The following is an 11,917-nucleotide window of genomic DNA, read 5'->3' on the forward strand; positions in this document are numbered from 1 at the left end:
ACGAGACTGACAAGATTGCCTTTGCCGAGAGTCAGCTGGTGACCTTACGTCAGGGTAAGAGACCTGTTGAGGAGTATTGTTCTGACTTTAGGAAGTGGTGCGTAGCTTCTCGGTGGAATGACCCTGCCTTAAGGTGCCAGTTTAGGTTGGGTCTGTCGAATGCCCTGAAAGACCTGCTAGTTAGCTATCCCTCTTCTGACTCCCTAGACCAGGTTATGGCTTTAGCGGTACGACTTGACCGACATCTCAGGGAACGACAACGCGAACGTTTATGTGTTTTCTCCTCCGACTCCCCCATGATGCCTCCCGAGGTTCCGTTGCTTCATTCTTCCCCGGAAGACTCAGAGGTACCTATGCAACTCGGGGCCTTCGTGTCCCCCCAACAATTTAGAGATTTCCGCAGGAAGAATGGTCTCTGCTTCTACTGTGGGGATGACAAGCATCAAGTGAACAACTGTCCTAAGCGTAAGAATGCAGCCGAAGAACTTCCGCGCCTAAGTGATCATCGGGGAGGTCACTTGGGCGCACAGGTATTTCCCGTAAATATGAAACGTAATAAGATCTTGCTTCCCTTTCAGGTCTCTTTTGGTGGTAGGTCTGCTACCGGCAGTGCCTTCGTGGATTCAGGGTCCTCTGCTAATATCATGTCTGTGGAATTTGCTATGTCTCTTGCTATGCCTTTGATTGATTTGCTTAAACCTGTCCCGGTAGTGGGTATCGACTCCACTCCTCTTACTAATGGTTATTTTACACAGCATACCCCTGTTTTTGAACTCCTTGTTTGCTCCATGCATTTGGAGCAGTGCTCTGTACTGTTGATGCAGGGATTATCGTCCGATTTGGTTTTAGGCCTTCCCTGGTTGCAGTTGCATAATCCCACGTTTGACTGGAATACTGGGGAGCTTACCAAATGGGGTAATGAATGTTTGACGTCATGTTTTTCTGTTAATTCTATTTCTCCCCCTAAGGAGGTGAACACGCTACCTGAGTTTGTTCGGGACTTCGCTGATGTTTTCTCTAAGGAGGCCTCTGAAGTGTTACCTCCTCATAGAGAATACGATTGCGCTATCGAATTGGTACCAGGAGCTAAGCTTCCTAAGGGTAGGATATTTAATCTTTCTTGTCCCAAACGTGAAGCCATGAGAGAGTATATCCAGGAATGCCCGGCCAAGGGTTACATTCGCCCCTCTACTTCTCCGGTAGGTGCTGGCTTCTTCTTCGTAGGGAAGAAGGAGGGTGGACTTAGGCCATGCATTGACTACCGTAACCTGAATAAGGTCACTGTAAGGAACCAGTATCCCCTTCCTTTGATTCCTGATCTCTTTAATCAGGTTCAGGGGGCCCAATGGTTCTCTAAGTTTCATCTACGGGGGGCGTATAACCTTATACGCATCAAAGAGGGGGATGAGTGGAAGACTGCGTTTAACACGCCCGAAGGTCATTTCGAATACCTCGTCATGCCCTTTGGGTTGTGTAATGCGCCGGCGGTCTTCCAGAATTTCATAAATGAGATTTTGACAGATTACCTGGGGATATTTCTTGTAGTGTACCTTGATGACATACTGGTGTTTTCCAAGGACTGGCCCTCCCACATTGAGCATGTCAGGAAGGTGCTCCAGGTCCTTCGGGAAAACAAACAGTTTGCAAAAACCGAAAAATGTGTGTTTGGGGTACAGGAGATACCATTTTTGGGTCAAATCCTCACTCCTCATGAATTCCGCATGGACCCCGCCAAGGTTCAGGCTGTGGCGGAATGGGTCCAACCTGCCTCCCTGAAGGCGTTACAGTGTTTTTTGGGGTTCGCTAATTATTACAGGAGATTCATTGCTAACTTCTCGGTCATCGCTAAGCCTCTTACGGACCTCACTCGCAAAGGTGCTGATCTCCTCCACTGGTCTCCAGAGGCTGTCCAGGCTTTTGAGGTCCTTAAGAAGTGCTTTATCTCGGCCCCGGTGCTAGTTCAGCCCAACCAAATGGAGCCATTTATCGTGGAAGTTGACGCATCCGAGGTGGGAGTGGGGGCTGTCTTGTCCCAGGGTACCAGGTCCCTCACCCATCTCCGCCCCTGTGCCTACTTCTCCAGGAAGTTTTCGCCCACTGAGAGTAACTATGATATTGGCAACCGCGAACTCTTAGCCATTAAATGGGCATTTGAAGAGTGGCACCACTTCCTGGAGGGGGCTAGGCACCAGGTAACGGTCCTTACCGACCACAAGAATCTGGTTTTCCTAGAATCTGCCTGGAGGCTAAACCCGAGACAAGCTCGATGGGTGCTATTTTTTACCAGATTCAACTTTTTGGTTACCTATAGGGCTGGGTCTAAAAATATTAAGGCCGATGCACTGTCGCGTAGCTTCATGGCCAGCCCTCCTTCGGAGGAAGATCCTGCTTGTATTTTGCCTCCCGGTATAATAATTTCTTCTATTGATTCTGATTTAGTCTCTGAAATCGCAGTTGATCAAGGTTCAGCTCCCGGGAACCTTCCTGAGGACAAGCTGTTTGTTCCCCTGCAATACCGGCTAAGGGTACTTAGGGAAAATCATGACTCCGCACTATCTGGTCATCCAGGCATCCTGGGTACCAAACACCTCATTGCCAGAAACTATTGGTGGCCTGGGTTGCCTAAAGACGTTAAGGCCTACGTCGCCGCTTGTGAGGTTTGTGCTAGGTCCAAGACTCCCAGGTCCCGACCAGCGGGCTTACTACGTTCGTTGCCCATTCCCCAGAGACCTTGGACACATATCTCCATGGATTTTATCACCGATTGGCCTCCATCCCAAGGCAAGTCGGTGGTGTGGGTGGTAGTAGACCGCTTCAGTAAGATGTGCCACTTTGTGCCCCTCAAGAAACCACCCAACGCCAAGACGTTAGCTACCTTGTTTGTCAAACACATCCTCCGTCTCCATGGGGACCCTGTCAATATTGTTTCGGACAGAGGGGTACAATTTGTTTCTTTGTTTTGGAGAGCCTTCTGTAAGAAGTTGGAGATTGATCTGTCCTTCTCCTTTGCTTTCCACCCTGAAACCAATGGCCAAACTGAGAGGACTAATCAATCTCTAGAACAATATTTAAGGTGTTTTATCTCTGACTGTCAATATGATTGGGTCTCATTCATTCCCCTCGCTGAATTTTCCCTTAATAACCGGGTCAGTAACTCGTCAGGGGTCTCCCCCTTTTTCTGTAATTTTGGGTTTAATCCACGGTTCTCCTCCGTTTCACCTGGTAGTTCAAACAATCCCGAGGTAGAGGTCGTTCATCGGGAACTGTGCACAGTCTGGGCCCAGGTTCAGAAGAACCTAGAGGCGTCCCAGAGCGTACAAAAAACTCAGGCTGATAGAAAACGTTCTGCTAACCCCTTGTTTATGGTCGGGGATCTGGTGTGGTTATCATCTAGGAACTTGCGTCTTAAGGTCCCGTCCAAGAAGTTTGCTCCCCGGTTTATTGGGCTGTATAAGGTCATTGAAGTCCTCAATCCTGTCTCCTTCCGGCTGGAGTTACCCCCATCTTTTCGTATACACGACGTGTTTCATGCCTCCCTCCTTAAACGCTGCTCCCCGTCCTTGGCTCCCTCGAGGAAACCTCCTGTTCCCGTTCTCACCCCTGAGGGGGTGGAATTCGAGGTGGCCAAGATTGTGGACAGCAAGATGGTCCAAGGCTCCCTCCAGTACCTGGTCCATTGGAGAGGATACGGGCCTGAGGAGAGGACTTGGGTACCCGCCCGGGATGTTCACGCTGGGGTATTGGTCAGGAAGTTCCACCTTCGTTACCCCAGTAAACCAGGTCCACTTAGAAAGGGTCCGGTGGCCCCTCGTAAAAGGGGGGGTACTGTAAAGGATCTGCCAGGCACAGCTTCGGGGTTAACTTCCATAGGTAATCAGTCTTCACCTGAGTCTATCTCTCTGAGACTGACTCCAGCTTCCACCACTCAGGCTGGCAGGCTTAGGAGTGGGAGAGCCTATCGCAGCCTGGCCAGCCTCAGCTAGCTCCCGCCCTCTGTCTATTTATACCTGCCTTTCCTGTTCCTCCTTGCTTGTGATTCTTTCCGTGTGGTTTCCTGGCCCAGCTACAGCTCCTACTATTTGATCCTGCTCCATACTGACCCTGGCTTTCTGACTACTCTTCTGCTCTGCGTTTGGTACCTCGTGCTCTCCTGGTTTGACTTGGCTCGTTCACCACTCTCTTGCTCACGGTGTTGCCGTGGGCAACTGCCCCTTTCCCTTGCTTTATATTCCCTTGTATGTTTGTCTCGTGCACTTACTGAGCGTAGGGACCGCCGCCCAGTTGTACCCCGTCGCCTAGGGCGGGTCGTTGCAAGTAGGCAGGGACAGAGTGGCGGGTAGATTAGGGCTCACTTGTCCGTTTCCCTACCCCTATCATTACAGTGCCGTATTCCATCTCTGTATGTGTCGTTAATCGACACATACAGAGATGAAAAAAAATAAATAGCAGCCCCCATAGAGAAGTAAAAGTTTGAACACAGTAAAAATTATAACGTGACAACACTAATAAATAAACATTTTGTTTATACAGCATGGGAGCTGTGAGGACTTCTCTCCGATTTTCCTGGGCTCCATTAAAGCTTCATCTGTGCCTCATCTGTGCCTCAACTATGCCATCTCTGCATTCCACTGTGTTTCAGTGCGCCTCATTCGTGCCTCATTGCACCTCATTGTGCCTCATCTGTGCTTCATTTGTGCCTCATTTTTGCACCAGCTGTGCCTCATCTTTGTCTCACTGTGCATCATTGCGCCTCATTGTGCTTCACTGTTCTTCAATGTACCTGTGCCTCATTTGTGCCTGCGTCTGTGCTTCATAGTTGCCCTGCTTGACCCATATATGTTCCTCAATCGAAATACTGGACAAAGGTGTACTGTGAAATGTGTTTCACTCTTGAGCTCCATCCGTGACGCAACTGTGCCTCATGTGTGCCTCATCTGAGCCTCATGTGTGCCTCATCTTTGCTTCATTGAGTCTTATTGTACCTCATTGTTCCTCATTGTGTCTCACTGTGCTTAATTGTGCCTTACTGTGCCTCAATTTTCTACCTTATTGCTGTTCTGTTTGAGCCTCATGTGTGCCATAACCCCTCCCCGACATCCGCCGTATATATACGGCCCTGTCAGGCAGGGCTTCACGCAAAGCGCAGTACTATTACCGAGCCCGCACCATCACTGCCGGGTGCCAGTTGTATGTTACAGCTGGCACCCTGATGTAACGGTGTTAGAAGAATCTTTCCATACTTTATCGATAATGATTCAAGTTAGGGGCGTGGCTTAGGCATGGCGGTGTGAGGACACGTTCCACTGAAGCTCCAGACTCACCTAGCAGAAAATCGCCCGAAAGGGCTTACTTACCGGCCCTCGGCTGACGATGACGAAGGGGAGAAGCCGCAAGAACCTCCCGGTCACTCCTGGCATCTCGTCCAATCGCATGTACCTTCGGTCTACGCTGGACGGAACCTTGCCACGGTGCTCTTCCACTCCTTCTGCAGGCCGCACCCAGACTCTGTCACCTCGTGGAGACTCGCCGCCTCCTTCCTCCTCTGGTTAGGCACAGACCGACAGCTGCTCGCGGGATCCTGGAGCTGATATGGCAACGCCGGAGAGAGGTCAGTGCTCTGCAGACTCCCCAGGGTCGGCTCCTCTGGCCCTGGTAGAGGACTTTCCCCCCAGCCCCAGTCAGTACCCAGGCAGGGTGTGGATCACATGGCCCCGCCAGGCAGGGCGGTCTCGGCGCCATCTTTTCTTGCCGTCCAGCAGCAGTCTTCCCCATATGACTGGCTGCTGAGTCAGTGGACGCCTGCTATTTTAAGGGGGTCACTCGCCCCGTCAGCGGTATCAGGGGAACACCAGTCAGGCCCTTCTCAGGGTCCCCCGCTCTCCGTGGAACGAACCCTGGCGGATCTCTGGGAAATGGTGAGGGTGTTGCCCACCAAATCCGATTTGGATCTACGCCTCTCCCGGCTGGAGGAGAAGCATGACCAGGCCATTGGTGCTGTTTCGCAGGAGGTGCGTGCTTTGACCGCGAGGGTGGATACATTGGAGCGCCAGAACTCAATATCCTCCTTGGACATCTCGGTCCTTTCACAGTCCTTGGCCACTCAAGCTTCGCAACTGCGGAACTTTTCTTTGCACTTGGATGATGTCGAAAACAGGGGGAGACGTAACAACTTGAAACTGAGAGGCATACCGGAATCTGTTCCCCCGGATGGCCTCTATGATGCAGTGATGCATATCTTTAATAAGCTCCTGGACCAACCACGTCATATGGCCATTGAGATGGACAGGGTGCACAGGCTGGCGGACCCCCGGGCTAGAGATGGTAACCGTCCGCGGGACGTTATATGTAGAGTACATTTCTACAAACAAAAAGAGGAGATTGCCCGGAGAGCCTGGGAGAAGGGGGTCGTTCCCTTCCATGGTTCCGAGATTACTGTCTTGCCGGATGTCTCCAGACTAACACTTTCCATGCGCAGGATTGTACGGCCATTACTGGAGGCGACCAAGGTGGCGGGAGCTACTTACAGATGGGGCCACCCCTTCCACATCATCCTTCGCAGACAGGGGCATTCGTTTGCGGTTCGGTCTCCGGATGACCTAGAGGAGGCCTTCCGGTTTTTGGAGATCTCACCGGTGCGGTTACCGGATTGGACTGAACCCCCGGAACCATTCTTTATTAGAGGAGGACCATATCCTATTTTGTTCATCCTATCCCGCCTCGCTCCGGAGTTGGGCTGACCGAGCTCCGCCCCTCAGAGCGGTGATCCCCACACAGAGACTGAGCTTCTACTTCCTTCCTGTGTTTCCTTATGCCTCTCACGGGGACACCGGTTATGGTTGGACGTTAATTGCACTTACCTTCCCCTTTTTTCGCAGGGTCCTTCAAGAGATGCAGAGGATGGTGCTGATGGTGTTTTTGTAGGGGACATATGTACATGTTGCGGGTCTGGGGGGGCTCTTCAGTGGGGGATGTTCATTTGTTCAGTCCAGCGGGGGAGGGGAGGTTTCTGCAATAGTTTACCGGGTGGGTCTGGGGTTTCACTGAGCTCGATTTGTGATTTCTAGTTTATTGCTGTATTTTTGAAGATTTGTTTGTCGCTTCGCTACCTTTCTTCATTCCCCATTAGGGTTCCGTGCTGCTGTGTCGTGGTCGGAGGGTATTTTTCCATCTGAGGACGACATAGCTCACGTTAAGTTGTATAGGGGTTTTGTACTCCGCTATTAGCGCGACTGTGTTCTTCCGCAGCTCCGGTACTTCTGTCCCTGTATAGGGGTTTTTCTTTTTCTTTCTTTCTTCCTCTTTCTGTCTCTGTCTTCTCTTCCATATCCTTTCATGACTGACATAACCATTGTCTCCCTAAATGCACAGGGTTTGAATATCCCGGAAAAGAGGTCCTCCATTCTCCATCTTCTCTGGAAGAAAAAAGCGCATGTGGCATTTCTACAAGAGACTCACTTTCGGGCTGACTGCATACCGAAACTCACGGATTCCCATTATCCCGGGGGGTATCATAGTGTGAACCCCGGATTCCAAGACCAAGGGGGTCTCCATCCTGATTTCACGCTCTCTCCATTGGGAACATGTGGAGACTCGGACAGATGGAGCGGGATCGGTACCTCTACGTGAAGGGTAAGTTGGATAACACTCTGTACACACTGGCATCGTACTATCTCCCTAACACTGGCCAAGTCGCCTTCCTGAAGAGGGTTCTGGATTTGGATGACTTTCAGGAAGGCACTCTAATATTGGGGGGGGGGGGATTTGAACGCCACCTTAGATCCTGTGGGATTCCTCACGAGGACACTCCTCTTTATCTAGGCCAGCTCACCGTCATATCTGTCGGCTGTTGCATGAGCATCAGCACGTTCATAAGTGGCGGCTCCTCGATCCCTCGACCAAAGACTACACATTCTTTTCGGCTCCCCACAACACATATTCCCGAATAGACTACTTTTTTCTAAGCCATTTTCATCTTCCCAGCCTCACTTCTGCCTCCATTGACGACATTACGCTTTCTGATCACGCTCTTATTACTCTTACCCTCACTCGCCCAACGGTCCGCCCTCGCTCCTGGCAGTGGCGCTTGAATGAGTCGCTACTGCAGGACCCGACGGTGGTATCAGACCTTCGTAGGGACCTAGTGGAGTATTTTACCATGAATGCTTTGCCAGGGGTTGACCCTTTTTGCATTTGGGAGGCACATAAATGTGTGGTGCGCGGTTCCTTTATTCGTATTGGTTCCAAACTAAAGAAGGAGCGGACGGCACACCTCCTGGACTTATTGTCCCATATACACAGTTTGGAACAGTACCATAAGGTATCCCAAGACCGGGTTGTGAGGGCGGAGCTGGGGCAGTTGATAGTGCAGGTCCGTTTGCTCTGTCTTTCCAAGGCTAGGGCCTCCTTAGTTAAGTGCCTACGGCATTTTTACGAATTCAGTAACAAACCGGGTAGGACCTTGGCGCGGGCACTTAGGAAAGCACGTTCTCACACTTATGTCCCCCATGTTGAAAGCTCACACAATAGGCGCCTGCAGCTCCCACAAGACATCTCGGAGGCCTTCCGTGCCTATTACTACTCTCTTTATAATCTCCCTCGGGAACCTTCTTCTCCAGATGGCGGCAGCCACTTGGAAAAGATTGAGGCGTATCTCCGGTCCTCGAGGATGAAATGTATCCCTCCGGACGCTATTGCTGCCCTTGAGGCTCCTATTTCCATGGAAGAGTTGTCTTGGGCACTGAAGGACTCGCCTGCGGGGAAGGCACCGGGCCCGGATGGCCTGCCTTTGCAATATTATAAGATTTGCTCAGATCTGCCCTCGCCCCATTTCCTACACGCCTTCAATTCACTCACAGAGGGGGGTGCCCTTCCTCAAGACACATTGAGGGCCCACATCACGGTGATACCCAAAGAGGGGAAGGACCCATCCATGTGCCAAAATTATCGCCCCATTTGTTAAATGTTGATCTGAAGCTATTTGCTAAGATTCTTGCCCATAGGCTGTCCCCACTACTTCATACCGTGATACATAACGACCAGGTGGGCTTCATGCCCCTTAGGGAAGCACGAGATAATACTACTCGGGCAATTAACCTAATGTATCAAGCGGCTGTTTCGGCCTTCCCACTTGCTTTCTATCGACGGATGCGGAGAAGGCCTTCGACAGAGTCAATTGGGATTTTATGCTGGCCAGTTTGCGGTATGTGGGATTGGGCGCACATATGTTGCAATGGATTTCGGGTCTATACTCCTCCCCATCGGCTCAGGTTAAGGTCAACGGATATTTCTCCTCCTCACTCGCCTACTCCAATGGTACGAGGCAGGGTTGTCACTTGTCCCCGTTAATTTTCATTTTATGTTTGGAGACTTTTTTGTGCCATATTCGCTCCAATCCGGATATAGCGGGTATAGCTTTGGGAGGAAGGTCCCACAAGGTCGCTGCCTATGCGGATGACCTGCTCTTCTTCTTTCTCACGGCTCCCAGGATCTCCTTACCTAACTTGATGGCGGAGCTGGATAGGTACTCGAAATTGTCCAACTTTAAGATCAACTACCAGAAGTCGGAGGCTCTTAATATCTTGTTGCCACAGACCCTGGTGGATGATCTGTCTGAGTCCTTCTCCTTTAAATGGGCTAGGGATTCGCTTAAATATTTGGGGGTCCGGCTTCCCAGTGATCTGTCTCGCCTTTATACGGTGAACTTCCCTCTGCTACTTCAATGTGTAAAGAGCGATTTGGATTCTTGGACGACGGGCACCTTTACCTGGTTTGGCAGGTGTGCCATATTTAAAATGAATATTTTGCCACGGATCTTGTACCTTTTTCAGGCACTGCCGGTACACATCCCACGCCCATTCATTCAAGCTCTACTGTCCTTACTCCACGAGTTCATATGGGTGGTGAAACCCGCGTGTATTGCTCGATCTATGTTTTTTAGTGGGTGAGGGTGTCTCCCGGACTTTGTTTCCTACCATCAGGCCTCTCACGTGACACAAATTTTGGACTGGTTTATGCATGCTGAGATTAAAGAGTGGGTGTCCATGGAGCAGGCCTTTCTTGAAGTTCCTTTGCAGGTCTTACCTTGGTTGGGCAGACACGTTCCACTGTCGGCGCGGACACACCCGACTATCGGGCCCACCCTGGCGGTTGTGTCACGGCTCTTTCCCCGGAAAGAGATTTCTCTGTCCCCGGAAAGAGATTTCTCTGTCCCCCTCTCCCTTGTTTCCCATCTGGGGCAATCCTGCTTTCCCACCGGGGCGGGAAGGGGGGCCCTTTCAGCTCTGGTTGAAGGCAGGTAAGGGACGTGCCGCACACTTTATGCAGGATGAGACATGGATGTCTAGCGCACAGTTGGAGTCTTTGTCTGATCCTGTCTCATTTACTATGTGGCAGGTCATCCAGTTGAGACACTTCCTCGCGTCCCTAACTAACTCATCGGCATACTCACAAGATAGTTCATCGTTCTAACTCCTTTGCACGGGCACGGGTTTGGTGCATCACTCGTTGTCCAGACTTTATGCTCTCCTGATCTCACCATCCGATTTGTCCACTCCGGCCTACTTGCTAAATTAGGAGAGGGACTTGGGTTTAACGTTCACTACAGAACATAAGGACCGCTTGTTCACTATGACGCATAAATCCTCTATGGCTAGCAGATTTCAGGAGGTGGGGTTTAAGGTCCTGTCGGGATGGTATAGAGTGCCTTCCAGATTGTATGCAATGATATCTGCGGTCTCGCCGTTGTGTTGGAGATGTGGTGACCATGTGGGTTCAATTCTGCCCATTTTTCTGGGAGTGCCCACTCTTGACTGATTTCTGGTCTGAGGTGTGGCGCATTTCCTCAAAGTTCACGGATTTCCTCCTTCCGAGATCTCCGGGTTTCTTCATGCTCCATCTGTGTGATGTGCCATTATCCACGTATCAACGCTCAGTGGTCCGCCACATGGTGAATGCAGCTAGAGCGTGCATCCCCGTGCTGTGGAGACAAACTTGCCCTCCATCGGTGGGCATGTGGTTCAGCAAAATCCAGGAGATTATGAGAATGGAGGACCTCACGACATCAATGAGAGGCTCCCACGCCAAATTTCTTAAAACATGGCGTGTTTGGATTCGGTTTCAATCCTCTGTGGAGTACAGGACCATCATGGCCTCTTGAGCATGATCCCTAGGCCCATTATGTCAGGTCAGTTCTCCTTCCTTCCCTTTTCCTTTCTGTCCCCTCTTTTGTTTCTCTTTAGCTCCTTCCAGTTCTCTTACGGGTTATTATGCATGGCTGCAGGTTTAGGGTGCATACAAGAGTTTCTCTATCAATATTGATTCCGACTGTACGTTGCTATTCTTTGTGTTATTTGCACTTCTTGTACACTCCATATGCTGGCCTGTGGGCTGATGTCAGTGCTGTTTATGTCTGCACCATTGTTTTTGTGTATTGAAAAACAAAAAATAAAAGAATTAAAAAAAATAATGATTCAAGTTTTCATCCCAATAAGAGCTTTATTCTCGCCGGCGAGGAGACGAATGTCTGCCTTCATTACATAAGCACAGATTTATATACACATTTCAAGGCTTATTGCTATACAGACCAACTTAAAACCATTTGTGGTTTTCCTGTCACATGAAATGTTACACTTCCGAATGAGATTATGCCACATGTTGGACTTCCTCTGGAGATTGCAATCTTTATTAAGAAGTCCAACCGCCTCGCCTCACACACTTAAGAGTACAATATATTTAATTATTTGTCAACTAAAGCATTTTCTGAGAAACCTGCATGCACATTTAATATCTATTACATGAAGAAACAATACATTTAAAATTAAAACTTTCCTAACATTCCCTCCTGTTATAAATATATCAAGAAATGTTTTGGAAGATATCCAGGACAGGTACTCTTCTTTGGAACCTCTTGGCACATTGT

The sequence above is a fragment of the Rhinoderma darwinii genome, chromosome 1 (assembly GCF_050947455.1).
Source record: "Rhinoderma darwinii isolate aRhiDar2 chromosome 1, aRhiDar2.hap1, whole genome shotgun sequence".
NCBI lineage: Eukaryota > Metazoa > Chordata > Amphibia > Anura > Rhinodermatidae > Rhinoderma > Rhinoderma darwinii.